Below are 13,156 nucleotides of genomic sequence, written 5' to 3'. Positions count from 1 at the left end.
GCATAAAAGTGTTCAAATTGTGCCACATCTTGGACTGCAGGGTAGGGAAGGAATACATTCTGATATGGCTGGATTAACTCTTAGTACCATTTAATGGAGACCTAATTTTAATTCAGTACATATAAAATTGTAGGTCAATTGGTAGGTAAAAGGCTGCAAGTTCAAAGTAAATGTATTATCAAAGTATATATGTCACCATATACAATGCTGAGATTTATTTTTAAGGAATCACAATGAATACAGGTGTATAAGATGATGAGAGGTATAGAACGTGTGGATAGTCAGAGGCTTTTTCCCAGGGCTGAAATGGTTGCCACAAGAGGACACAGGTTTAAGGCACTGGGAAGTAGGTACAGAGGAGATTTCAGGGTTAAATTTTTTACTCAGAGAGTGGTGAGTGCATGGAATGGGCTGCCGGCAACAGTGGTGGAGGCGGATACGATAGGGTCTTTTAAGAGACTTTTGAATAGGTACATGAGGCTCAGAAAAATAGAGGACTATGGGTAAGCCTAGTAATTTCTAAGGTAGGAACCATGTTCTGTATTCTGCTGTAGGTTTTCTAAGTTTCTATGAAACACAATAGAATCAATGAAAAGCCCACACACAGGATGGACAACCAATGTGCAAAAAATAACAAACTGTGCAAATAAAAAAAATAAAAAGCAAGCAAAATAATAATAATATGTAAATAAGCAATAAATATTGAGAACATAAGATGAAGAATCATTGAAGGTGACTCCATAGATTGTGGGAGCAATTCAGTGATGGGGCAAGTGAAGATAGTGAAGTTATCCCCTCTGTAATAATTGAAATTGGAAATCCAAAGCAACACACACAAAATGCTGGAGGAACTCACCAGGTCAGGCAGCATCTATGGAAATGAATAAACAGTTGATATTTTGGTCCGAGGCCCTTCTTCAGAACTAAGAAGGAAGGACGGAGATGCTAGAATAAAATGGTGGGGGAGGGGAAGGTGATAGGGGAAGCCAGGTGGGTGGGAAAGGTAAAGGACCGGAGAAGAAGGAGAAGGAGGAGGAGACCCGGGGGAAGTGATAGGCAGGTGACAAGCGGTAAAAGGTCAGAGTGAGGAACAGAGGAAGAGGAGAAGGGGAGGGAATTTTATTTTACCAGAAGGAGAAGTTAATATTCATGCCATTAGGTTGGAAGCTACCCAGACGGAATATAAGGTATTGCTCCTCCACCCTGTGGATGGCCTCATCTTGGCACAAGAGGAGGCCATGGACTGACATGTTGGAATGGCAATGGGAAGTTCTTTTTTAGGCTGATGAGGTGGAGGTGCTTGTTGAAGCAGTCCCCCAATTCCTAACCCTGGTAGTGTGTGTCCTGAAGATTCTGACCCTTCTTCCTGATGGCAGCAGCAAGAAGAGAGCATGGCCTGGATGATGGATGTCCTTGATGATAGATGTTGCTTTCGTGCGACATTGCTCTGTGTGTCTTTGCTCAGTGCTGGGGAGGGCTTTACTTGTAATGGACTGGGCTGCATTTACTACTGTTTGTAGGCATTTCGTTCAATGAAATTGTTCTTTCCAAACTAGTCTCTGATGCAATCAGTCAATATACTCCACCACAGATCTATAGAAGTTTTAGATGACATGCCAAATCTTTGCGAACTTGTAAGAGTAGAAACTCTGTCGTGCTTTCTTCATAATGGCACTTACATGCTGGACAAAAGTAGTGGATACAACAGTGCATCATGGGTAAAGCCCTCCCCATTAGTTAGCACACCTACACAAAGTGTTGTCGCAGGAAAGCAGCATCCATCATCAAGGACGCCCACCACCCAGGACATGCTCTTTTTTCACTGCTACCAGCAGGATGGAGGTACAGGGGCCTGAATACTCACACTACCATGTTCAGAAACAGTTACAGTATAACTCCTCAAAAGCCTGAACCTTCAAACTCTTGAACTAAACTTCCCCTAGCTTCATTCACCCCAACACGGAACTGTTCCCATAACCTGTGAACTCACTTTCAAGGACTTATCATGTCATGTTCTAAATGTTTATTTTTTTTCTTTTTTGCATTTGCAGTTTGTTGTCTTTTGCACACTGGTTGTTTGTCCATCTTGTTGTGTGCAGTCTTTCATTGTTCCATTCTGTTTCTTTGTATTTACAGTGAATGCCTACAAGGAAAAGAATCTCAGGATTATATATTGTGATTTACTTTGGACTAGTCTGTATGGTCGAACTTTTGACAAACTGGTCTATTTTTAAACTCAGACTGTGCTCGCACATGCGAATGGATTTGTTACACAAGAAAACAACTTGTGATGCACTTGTTTTAAATGTGATGAATAAAGTTAAAGCAGGATGTTTGATTAATTTCACTTTCCATACTGATTAAGTGAAACAAACTACTATCTGAAGTGAAGATGGAAGTGTTATCTTACATCCATTGCTCACCAGCTTTGACTCACTTATAAGTCACCCTAGTTTGAAAGGATTCAGTTGTTCCTGGTCAGATTCCTGAAAGCTGAAGGGAAGCCAAATGGAGACAAAGTGTGATGTGTCAAGGAAGGGAGAGGAAAATGTCATTACTCACATCGGCAGAACCTAGCGGGGAGTAAACAGTAGATTTCTTTTATTCTTTCATGGGATAAGTCTGCATTTAATGCTTACCTATAATCACCCTTGTCAAAGCAGTTTTGTTGAACAGAGTGTTAAAGATCCTCCCACAATATTGTTGGGTAGGGAAATCAATTATTTTAGAATGATAATGTTAATCTGTATCTAAATCAGCTTTGTCTGACTTGGAGGAACACTTGCAGGTGCTGTTGAACCAATGGTTCTGTTGCATTTTCCTTTCTTGGTGCTATAAGGCACATATTTAGGAACTGTTGTTGAGAAGCCTTGATGAGTTGCCACAGTGTTTTTTGTGGATGTTGCACACTACAGACACTGCAATGGAAGAAGGTAACCTACTGTTCTGTACAGCAGCGCTTGATCAATTACTGGCTTTAAAGAATACAAGGGAAGTATGTGCAATGAAAAAATAATGAAATCAGATTCAGAATCAGAATCAGGTTTATTATCACCAGCGTGTAATGTGAAATTGGTTAACTCAGCAGCAGCAGTTCAATGCAATACATAATCTAGCAGAGAGAAAAAATAATAAATAGAAAAGTAAATCAATTATATATATTGAATAGATTTTTAAAACCATGCAAAAACAGAAATATTAAAATAAAACTGAGGTAGTGTCCAAAAATGCATCTCCTTTTATGACTTTGTACATAGTAAGAATAGTTTGAAATATGTTTATATTATTTTTTCACTGTTACCATCAAGTAGGAGGTACAGAAGGCACACACTCAGTGATTGAGGGACAGCTTCTTCCCCTCTGCCATCCAATTCCTAAATGGACATTGAACCACCTCACTTTTTTAATATATATTATTTTTGTTTTTTGCATGATTTTAATCTATTCAATATATGTATACTGTAATTGATTTACTTATTTATTCACTATTATTATTTTATTCTTTTTCTTCTATATTATGTATTTCATCGAACTGCTGCTGCTAAGTTAACAAATTTCACGACACATGCCGATGATAATAAACCTGATTCTGATTCTGATTCTGGATTGTAAACTGGTTATACAGACAGGGGGCACATTGAAGTCACTCTGCTAACATCCCCATACTTACTACTTTACATGATGGATTGAGGACATTCTAGAAAGTAGAGGGAGCACATCATTGGATGTAACTGTGTGTAACTATTCTATATTCTCCTCCCCTTAAACAACTTAAATACGCCAGCAACAGTACAGAAAAGTGGTGAGTTAATTTGTTCTCATTTTGAATAAATAAAAATGCAAATGGACTCCAGGCCACCACATTGGTATTGTTTATTTTGTGGAGATGTGACTGCATGCAGAAACTCCCTCAGGTGTCAAGCCCTGCCATAGAATAATTTACCCAACAGTGATCTTATGCTGCCATGACATGCTCGTGGAAAAGGCACTTATTAATATCAGGGCAGCCCAGATCACTCAGCCAGCGATGGAAGTCATCTGCAATTTCAACAGAACAGAAAGTGACTTTGAACAATGTGGGACCACCATATTTTGGTGGGGTGTGGCATGTGGGGGTGGGATTTGGAAGTAGAATTTTAATTTAGAATTACTATTGAAAGTTTGAAATTCTGATGAATGGGCTTAGAAGTACTATTGGCCCATTCTAAAGGGTAACATAGCAACTTCTATAGTCAAATAAGGAGAATGCAGATGCTGGAGCAACAGAACAATGAGTCCAGATGAAGGGTCTCAACCCATCATCTTCTGTCCATAGTTGCTATTTGACCCTGAGTTTCTCTGTGAGTTACTTACATGGGAATCTACCCTGAATAAATCTTCTCTACTTTCCCTCATTCCAACATGCATCACAGTTTGTGTTTTCTATTTTGCCAGGAAAATCTGCATAAAAATGCAACGAATCTTCATTCCTTCTGAGGAATAAATGGTCATGGTGGGGGGAATTACAATGGAAGCCCTATTCATTCACATAGCACCTTCAGTACAGCAAAGTGCTCCAGGTACTTCACAAAAGCACCCTGTAAAAAGTATTACCACTGGGTCACAGCAGACAAAATGAAGATAATCACCTCATATTTAGCTTTTATTGAGTCCATTAAAGGGGAAATAAAGGTAGAGAAACACAAATGGTCAGTGAGGAATTTCCAGAGCTAAGGACATAAGGAACTGAAATCAAGGTGAAGTATTTAAATTTCTTTTTCCCTTCTTTTTTGGCCATCGCTGGTCTGGTGAGTTCTGAAGTGGCTGATGATGCAAATATCAGAACCACATGTTTTTCCACAGATAGGGCAGAAGGCAGCTGATGTGATGAGTAGGTAAAAAATATTCCCAGTTTATTAGAAACATGAGGAAACCCACAATTTGACAACTTCCTTTCCTGGATCAATGGCCCTAGCACAACAGCCTCATCAGCTTTGTTTCCATTTTACCTGGATGCCTGGCACTGACCTCCTGAAATAGACACTTATATGATGTTGTGAAAAGATACTACCAGATGGAAAGAGAAAAAGGTTCAAAGAAGTGCAATATCTTTTTTCCCTCCTGGAATCTCTGGCTCATGACCACTCAAAGTGGAGAGGGTCCATTCACGATAGTATGGAGGCTATTGAACAGGAGCACACAGAAGGCTTGCAGAAGGAGTGGACTAGTACTGTTCGCCATGTCACAAGCCAACCTCCTCACCCATTTCTTGCTAATATGTCAGGCTGAAGGCTGGTTGCCAGCTCCCAAGCAGAGCTGCACACCAGAACCTGTTACCAGTTATTATCTCAACCAAGCACCTAAATACACCAATTTCTAATGCCAGCTAGACATATCAGTGTACCACTACCAGTTATGTCCTTACGTGGAACTGCTCTGGTCCTTGGGGTTCTGTCCACATGGGTAACTACACTCGTCTCATTCACACACCTAACGACAGCAGTATTCAGTTCCACTTAGTCACTTAACCACCCTCGTGTGATGAATAATGGATGAGTAATGGAAAAATAAGATCGTTACTAACCAAATCAATAGAGACCTGAATTTTATTGGAATTCCTAGATGTGAAAGTAATAGTATTCTTTTCTCTGTTTTTCTCTATCTTGCCATTCATTCCCCTTATAGACATGTGCTACATCAATACAACATCCTACAAACATTACATCCAAAGAGATAAACTACTTAGGATCATAAACATGTAGGATGGGTGGAGCAAACGGGGGCTCTTTCTCCAAATAACCTTGTAAAAAACTATACGTATAATGAGAAGCAAGGAGAACGTACGTTATATTCACCCATAAATGACATTAAGCATTAGAACGTGTGTGTGCTGTCCAAAAGTTGGCCAATTTATATTCTTGTGCACCACTACAATAATCAGGAAAAGAGAATAAATGATCACTTATGTGTCATTAATTACTGCAGTGTCTGGGGAATCCCACAAATTAACAAAACTGTAGAGATATCTTGCATTTTCTGGGGAAAATATCTGCCTTTTGGGTAAGAAAAAGGTATTTTTGACCTACTTGATTCCCTCAATGCTCTTTAAGTTGATAGCCTCAGCAGATGTTTCTCCCCGTAATTTGTAACAACTGATGAAAATGGGCATGTTCTAAAACAGGTGAGTAATTTGCTCTACATCATTACAACCCAAGGAATTAAGTTGAAAATTACTCCCATTATCTCTGCATGGACTTTCAGATTCATTCAGTCAGGCCTGTACTCATGGATTGCAGCGTGGGGAAAGTCCTAGTTGGGCAGCTTCAACAAAAGGACACATACTAGAGCTCTTCACCTTGCAAATCCATATGTCTAAAGGGGTACTCATCATAGAACGCAGTTTCCAGAGAAACAGGCTGAACCATGTGATTAGAAAGGAAGCCAAGAAACAATATGAAGCAGTGGTAAGTAGAAAATCTTAAGAGCAAATTCTTGGCAACACAAGAGAAAGGCCATTTGCAGCAGCCTTCCCAAAATTGAGATTCATTGTGAACATGGACAACTATTCCTATGTTTCAGATCTGTTACAGAATATAGTCCTAACAGTTTTATGCCATCAAATAATCCAGCATAAAACTAATACATGGGCTTTTGGCACTGCCTCTTGCCTTTCAGCCATTCCTCTATCCAGGCCAGTATCTTTCCTGTAATGCCATAGGATTTTATCATGTTAAGCAGCCTCATGTGTGGCACCTTATCAATTGTCTTCTGAAAATACAAGTAAATGACATCCACTGCCTCTCCTTTGTCCAACCCTGCTTATTACTTCCTTGAAGAACTCTAACGGATTTTTCCTTTACAGAAAACATGTTGATTTTGACTTATTTTATCATTTGACTGGTCCTTAATAATGGACTCCAACTCGTTCACAACCACTGAGGTTAGGATAACTGGCCTATAATTTCCTCTCTTTTGTCTTCCAGAGTCTTGCCATCTTCAGAAGTTTTCTGATGACTCTGCCATAGTTGGATGCATCAGCAAGGGAGATGAGGCTGAGTACAGGGCTATGGTGGGAAACTTTGTCACATGGTGCGAGCAGAATCATCTGCAGCTTAATGTGAAAAAGACTAAGGAAATGGTGGTGGACCTGAGGAGGGCTAAGGCACCGATGACACCTGTTTCCATCCAAGGGGTCAGCGTAGACATGGTGGAGGATTACAAATACCTGGGGATACGAATGGACAATAAACTGGACTGGTCAAAGAACACTGAGGCTGTCAACAAGAAGGGTCAAAGCCATCTCTATTTCCCGAGGAGACTGAGGTCCTTTAACATCTGCTGGATGATGCTGAGGATGTTCTATGAGGCTGTGGTGGCCAGTGCTATCATGTTTGCTGTTGTGTGCTGGGGCAGCAGGCTGAGGGTAGCAGACACCAACAGAATCAACAAACTCATTCGTAAGGCCAGTGATGTTGTGGGGGTGGAACTGGACTCTCTGACGGTGGTGTCTGAAAAGAGGATGCTGTCCAAGTTGCATGCCATCTTGGACAACGACTCCCATCCACTCCATAATGTACTGGTTAGGCACAGGAGTACATTCAGCCAGAGACTCAATCCACCGAGATGTAACACTGAGCATCATAGGAAGTCATTCCTACCTGTGGCCATCAAACTTTACAACTCCTCCCTCGGAGTGTCAGACACCCTGAGCCAATAGGCTGGTCCTGGACTTTATTTTCACTTGGCATGATTGACTAATTATTATTTAATTATTTATGGTTTTATATTGCTATATTTCTTCACTATTCTTGATTGGTGTGGCTGTAACGAAACCCAATTTCCCTCGGGATCAATAAAGTATGTCTGTCTGTCTGTCTGTCTTAAAGAGTGGAGTGACATTTGCAATTTTCCATTCTTCCGGGACCATGCCTGAATCAAGTGATTCTTGAAAGATCATGACCAATGCATCCGTTATCTCCTCAGCAACCTCTCTCAGGACTCCGGGATGTAGTCCATCTGGCCCAGGTGACTTATTCACCTTAAAACTTTCAGTTTGCCTTGCGCTTTTTCCTTGTAATAGCAATGACACTCACAGACCTCTGGCATATAGTTAGTGTCTTCCATGGTAAAGACTGAAGCAAAGTACTTATTAAGTTAATTTACCATTTCTTTGTCCCCCATTACTACCTCACCAGCATTATTTTCTAGTAGTCCAATAATAATTTTCACCTCCCATTTATTCTTTATATAACTGAAACAAACTTTTTGTATCATGCTTTATATTATTGGCTGGTTTGTCCTCATATTTCAACTTCTCCCTTCTTATAGCCTTTTTAGTTGCTTTTTGTTGGATTTTAAAAACTTCACAATCATCCAACTTCCCACTCACTTTTGCTACCTAATATGCCCTTTCCTTCGATTTTATGCAGATCTTAACTTCCCTTGTCAGCCATGTTTGCCTAGCTCTGCCATTTGAGAACTACTTTTTCTGTGGGAATTATCTATTCTGTACCTTGTGAACTATGCCCAGAAACTTCAACCACCTCTGTTTTGCCATCATCCCCATCATTATCCCTCTCCAGTCCATCTGGGCAAACACCTCTCTCATGCCTCTGTAATTCTCTTTTCTCCATTGTGATAATGATACATCTGACATGCTTCTCCCTCTCAAACTGCAGTATGAATTCAATCATATTATGATCACTGCTTCCTAAGGGTTCCTTTACGTTAAGCTGACTAATAAAATCTGGGTTATGACACAACACTAAATTTAGTAAAGCCTTTCTCCGAGTAGGCTCAAGCACAAACTGCTCTAAACTGCTCTAAAAAGTCATCTCCTTGGTATTCAACAAATTCTCTCTGTTGCGATCCAACATCAACCTGATTTTCCAAAACCCCTTGCATATTGAAGTCCTCCATTACAATTATGACATTATGCTTATTACATGCCCTTTCCAGCTCCCTTTGCAATGTCAACCCCACATCTTGGCTACTATTTGGAGGATTAAATATGATTCCCATGTTAGTTTTTAACCCATGCCGTTTCTTAACTTCACCCACTTGACATTCTCTGACCCTATGTCACCTCTTTCTAAAGATGTAATTCCATCTCTTACCAACAGAGCCACACCACTGCCGATGCCTTCCTGCCTGTCCTTTTTATACAAAGTATATCCTTTGATGTTAGACTCCCAACTATAACCTTCTTTCAGCCATGACTCAATGATGCCTACATCATATAGAACAATGTCTAACTGCACCGTGAGTTTGTCCGCCTTACTCCAAATGCTACGTTCATTTAAATACACCATCTTCAGTCCTGCATTTTTCATCTTTATGAACTTTGCCTCTGTGGTACAATTTAACTTTGCACTGTCTGCAGTTGTATCCAATAATTGGCTTGTCCTTCCTAACATTCATATTATATATTACATCATCTACTTGTAAAGCTGCTGGCTTATCCTCAGCTCTATCATACGAATTCCCATCCACCTGCCATATTAGTTTAAACCACTCTCAACACTCTAGCAAACTTACCCACAAGGATATCGGTCCCTCTCAGATTCAAATGAAACCTGTCCCTTTTGTACTCATTACACCTGCCCCAGAAGAGGTCCCAGTGATCTAGAAATCTGAATCCCTGCCCCCTGCTCCAATTTTTCAGCCACACGTTTATCCACTACCTCATTCTATTTCTATCCTCAATGCCTGTGGCACAGGCAGCAATCCCAAGGTTACTACCCTTGAGGTCCCACTTGCCTCTGAAGGATAATTTTGAGTTACCAATAAAAAAGTTTTACAATATCCATTAATGTAGTAAATGCAATGGAACCTTCCCAAGCCTCCTTAATTTAATACTGTAAAAAAGCAGAGGTAATGTATAGCAATTATTCAGAGATTTAACTATTCAATGGCACACTTAATTTCACTTTCTGCAGCTGCAGCACTTTGTTAAAGTTTAATGGTTTCATTTCAGAAATGCAGTTAAAATACAAAAACCACAAAACCCCTTACTGCTCTGTTATAGGTCAGGTATGAGGTAAAAATCGTCTAGACAAACCAGTAAGCCTGTCTGGACAAACCTTAGAAAAATATTCATGTCACCACATTCACTTTGAGCAGGCATGTAGCTAGTCCAGTTTTCCCAATAGCCAGGACAATCTAATAAGATAGATGAACTAGATTGATAGGGTATTCAGAATTGTTTAATGGTATTTTCAGTAAGTGTAAAGGAGAACAAAATAATTGTTACTCCAGATTCTATGCAGTACAACAACCCACAATAAGATAAAGAACACAATAATAAATAAATATAATAAATGCAAACACATAAGATAGTTTATATACATCGGTTGATTGTATGTCCATAAAGGGATATTAGGCACAGTAGTGTCTGTACATTAGGTGACTTTGACAGGCAATGATAAAGTAGGGGTGGGTTAGTAGGTGGAAGTGTTGATCAGCCTTATTGCTTGTGAAAAATAACTTTTTCAGTCTAGTGGTCCTGACATGGATGCTATGTAGCCTCCTCCCTGAAGTGAGTGGAACAAAGAGTCTATGAGCAGGACGGGTGGTATCCTTCATGATGTTACTGACGCATTTCTCAAATCTTTACGCATATGTGTCCTTGATGGCGGGTAGGCTGGTAGCGGTGATGCATTGGTCAGTTTTGACTAACTGCTGCCACAGATCAGTTTTTGTACCCTGCAGTGATGCTGTTCTGTGTTGAGTTAATTGACATCAGCATCTCTGAATGAAGGAATGGGAACTCACCTTGGACTATTCCATCACTGAGCTTTATCCATTATCCAGTGCTGGCACTGTGTACCATGGCACACCTCCTGATACTGGGTAAGTGCTGGGTTTCTCCTTTGGGTTCATGACTCAACATATTAAGTCAATCATGAATAATGATTGAGATTCACGTGTGGGAAAATAAACCACAAGGAAACAACATGTGTTTTTAAAAATTTTTTAATTGGGACAAGCAACACTTATTGCTCATCCTTAACTTCCTGGAAATAATGGTGCTGGAGCTGCTTGAATTGCTATAGTTTTTCTGATGAAAGTCGCTTATGATGATGTTAGATGTCATGTTAAGTGCACCTTTTTAGCTAGTGATGGTAACAAAAAAGTAATACAACATCATCCAGTTTATAACTGTGCATGACTTAGAAAGAACTACCTAGAATATACAGCAAGAGTCAAGTGATTTGATTCTATTGGCCCATACTGGATTAACCTTTTCTAATCCCCCCACCAGAACTTGTCAGCACACCTTACAACTACTTCCCTCATGTACTAAGTTAGTTTCCACTTACTGTATTTAGCTTACTCATCTCACTTCTCCCTGTCGGTAAAGAATTCCCTGTTGAATTCTGTTTTGAGTTTAGTGATGACTAGTTTATATTTTTACCCCTTAATATTGATCTTAATTCTAGTGGCAATACTTTTCTGTGCATTTTCTATGAATGCCTAGAAATTCAATTGTATGACATTTTTTCAGCATTTTGTAGCAGAAAATTGATTTTATTTTTCTGGCATATCATGCAGTTTTGACCATTAAGTGTCATGGCACTTTGGAAATTTAACTAAAACTTCCATAAGACAGTCACACTTGCATCCCTTACATTATTGCCACACCAGACCAGCCCATACTCATTATGGAACATTGCTGAGTACTTGCACTATAGTGCAGTAGAAGAACACATTGTTTGAATATTCACAGGACAAATGGATATCTGCTGGCCGAAGATGTCCAATTAGCTATGTACGTTATATATACCTTTGTCTTTGGGACATTACTCCACGAATCCTCACAAATCCTTTGTAAATCCTCAACCCTGCAATGTCCCCATATCTGACTTCCTCCTCTCCCAGATGACTCCTACTGGACTCAACAGGCCACATGCTGGTTACAATCTCCAATCCACTTCAGAAATGCCAACCTGACCCTCTTTTTCCCTCCTTTTGACAATGCCAGTCTAAATTACATCTTGACCTAATCCCTCATCCGCCCCGCTCACTGAACACTTCCAATAATGTAACCTAAATTCCTCTAGTCCTTCTGAGAACTCTGGTCGGTTTTACAATCCTTGCACTTCTGTTAATATTAATCCAATCTCCTCCAATCTCAATCCCTCCAATTATCCTGATCTCAATTTCCCAAATTTTTTAACACAACTCTGTACCACTTTCCCTATAATATACCTACCCATCACAGTCCACCTCTCTACCCCAGCTCAGCCCACCCAAACCAGCCAACTTGCCCGAAGCACATCACTGCCGGAATGTTTTCCACCAAAGCATTGTTTTCAGTGGAGAGCCAGTCATCAAGACCAGTTTTGGCACTCTGCTACAGTTATCACCTCATACATTCAAAAAGAATGCACTCAAAGTTCTAGGCATGATATTTTTCCAAGTCTTAACAGATCACTTTACATTATCACATAGCTTTCCCATTTCTAGAGTCTATTCAAGTATAACTACTCAGTTCTGACATAATCCTTGTAAATCCATGCACGGCTTTAAGTGCAGTCTAATCACAATTTTTTTACACAGTGATGAAAAATAATTTTGCTATTTAATGCTGTCCTTGGAAATTAGCCATATTAATTGCTACTTGTAGTGATTTGTATACCTGTGGCCTAGATTCTGCTTATCTACATCCACTTATGTCCACTTTGCTGATTGGATTAGTCTGAAGCAGAATGTGGGGTTGATGATATACAATACTCAGTCCACTGATACTATTGTCAGGATTGCAATAGGTCATTGGAAATCTGAAGGAGCAGGACACTACTGTGGTTAGATGAAAAGGCTCACTATTAAATGAAGTAGTCCATCTCAAACCTCAATGAATGTAAGATCCCAGCAGTGTGGTATTTTGTCATGCTGCTAACTTGATAGTCTTTGGCTCCTGTTAAACATCCATTTAACTCATAGAGCTAATGTTGACAGCTCATTCAAACCAATGGCTAATGGTATCCCTAAGATGATGGATGTTTAGTAATGCTGAAGTTGTTGAGGGTCAGGTGATGGCCGCTGAGTTTTATCTTAAGCAAAGTGGTCATTACGTTTCATTAACATGACTCAAATTTAACCTGTCACTTGATGGTGCTGGGTTGAATGTTGTTTTGTTCTGCTGCAGTTGGCATGTTCACAACAGCTGTGATTA

Source organism: Hemitrygon akajei, chromosome 1, assembly GCF_048418815.1.
Source record: "Hemitrygon akajei chromosome 1, sHemAka1.3, whole genome shotgun sequence".
Lineage (NCBI taxonomy): Eukaryota > Metazoa > Chordata > Chondrichthyes > Myliobatiformes > Dasyatidae > Hemitrygon > Hemitrygon akajei.
This window is presented reverse-complemented; position numbering follows the sequence as displayed.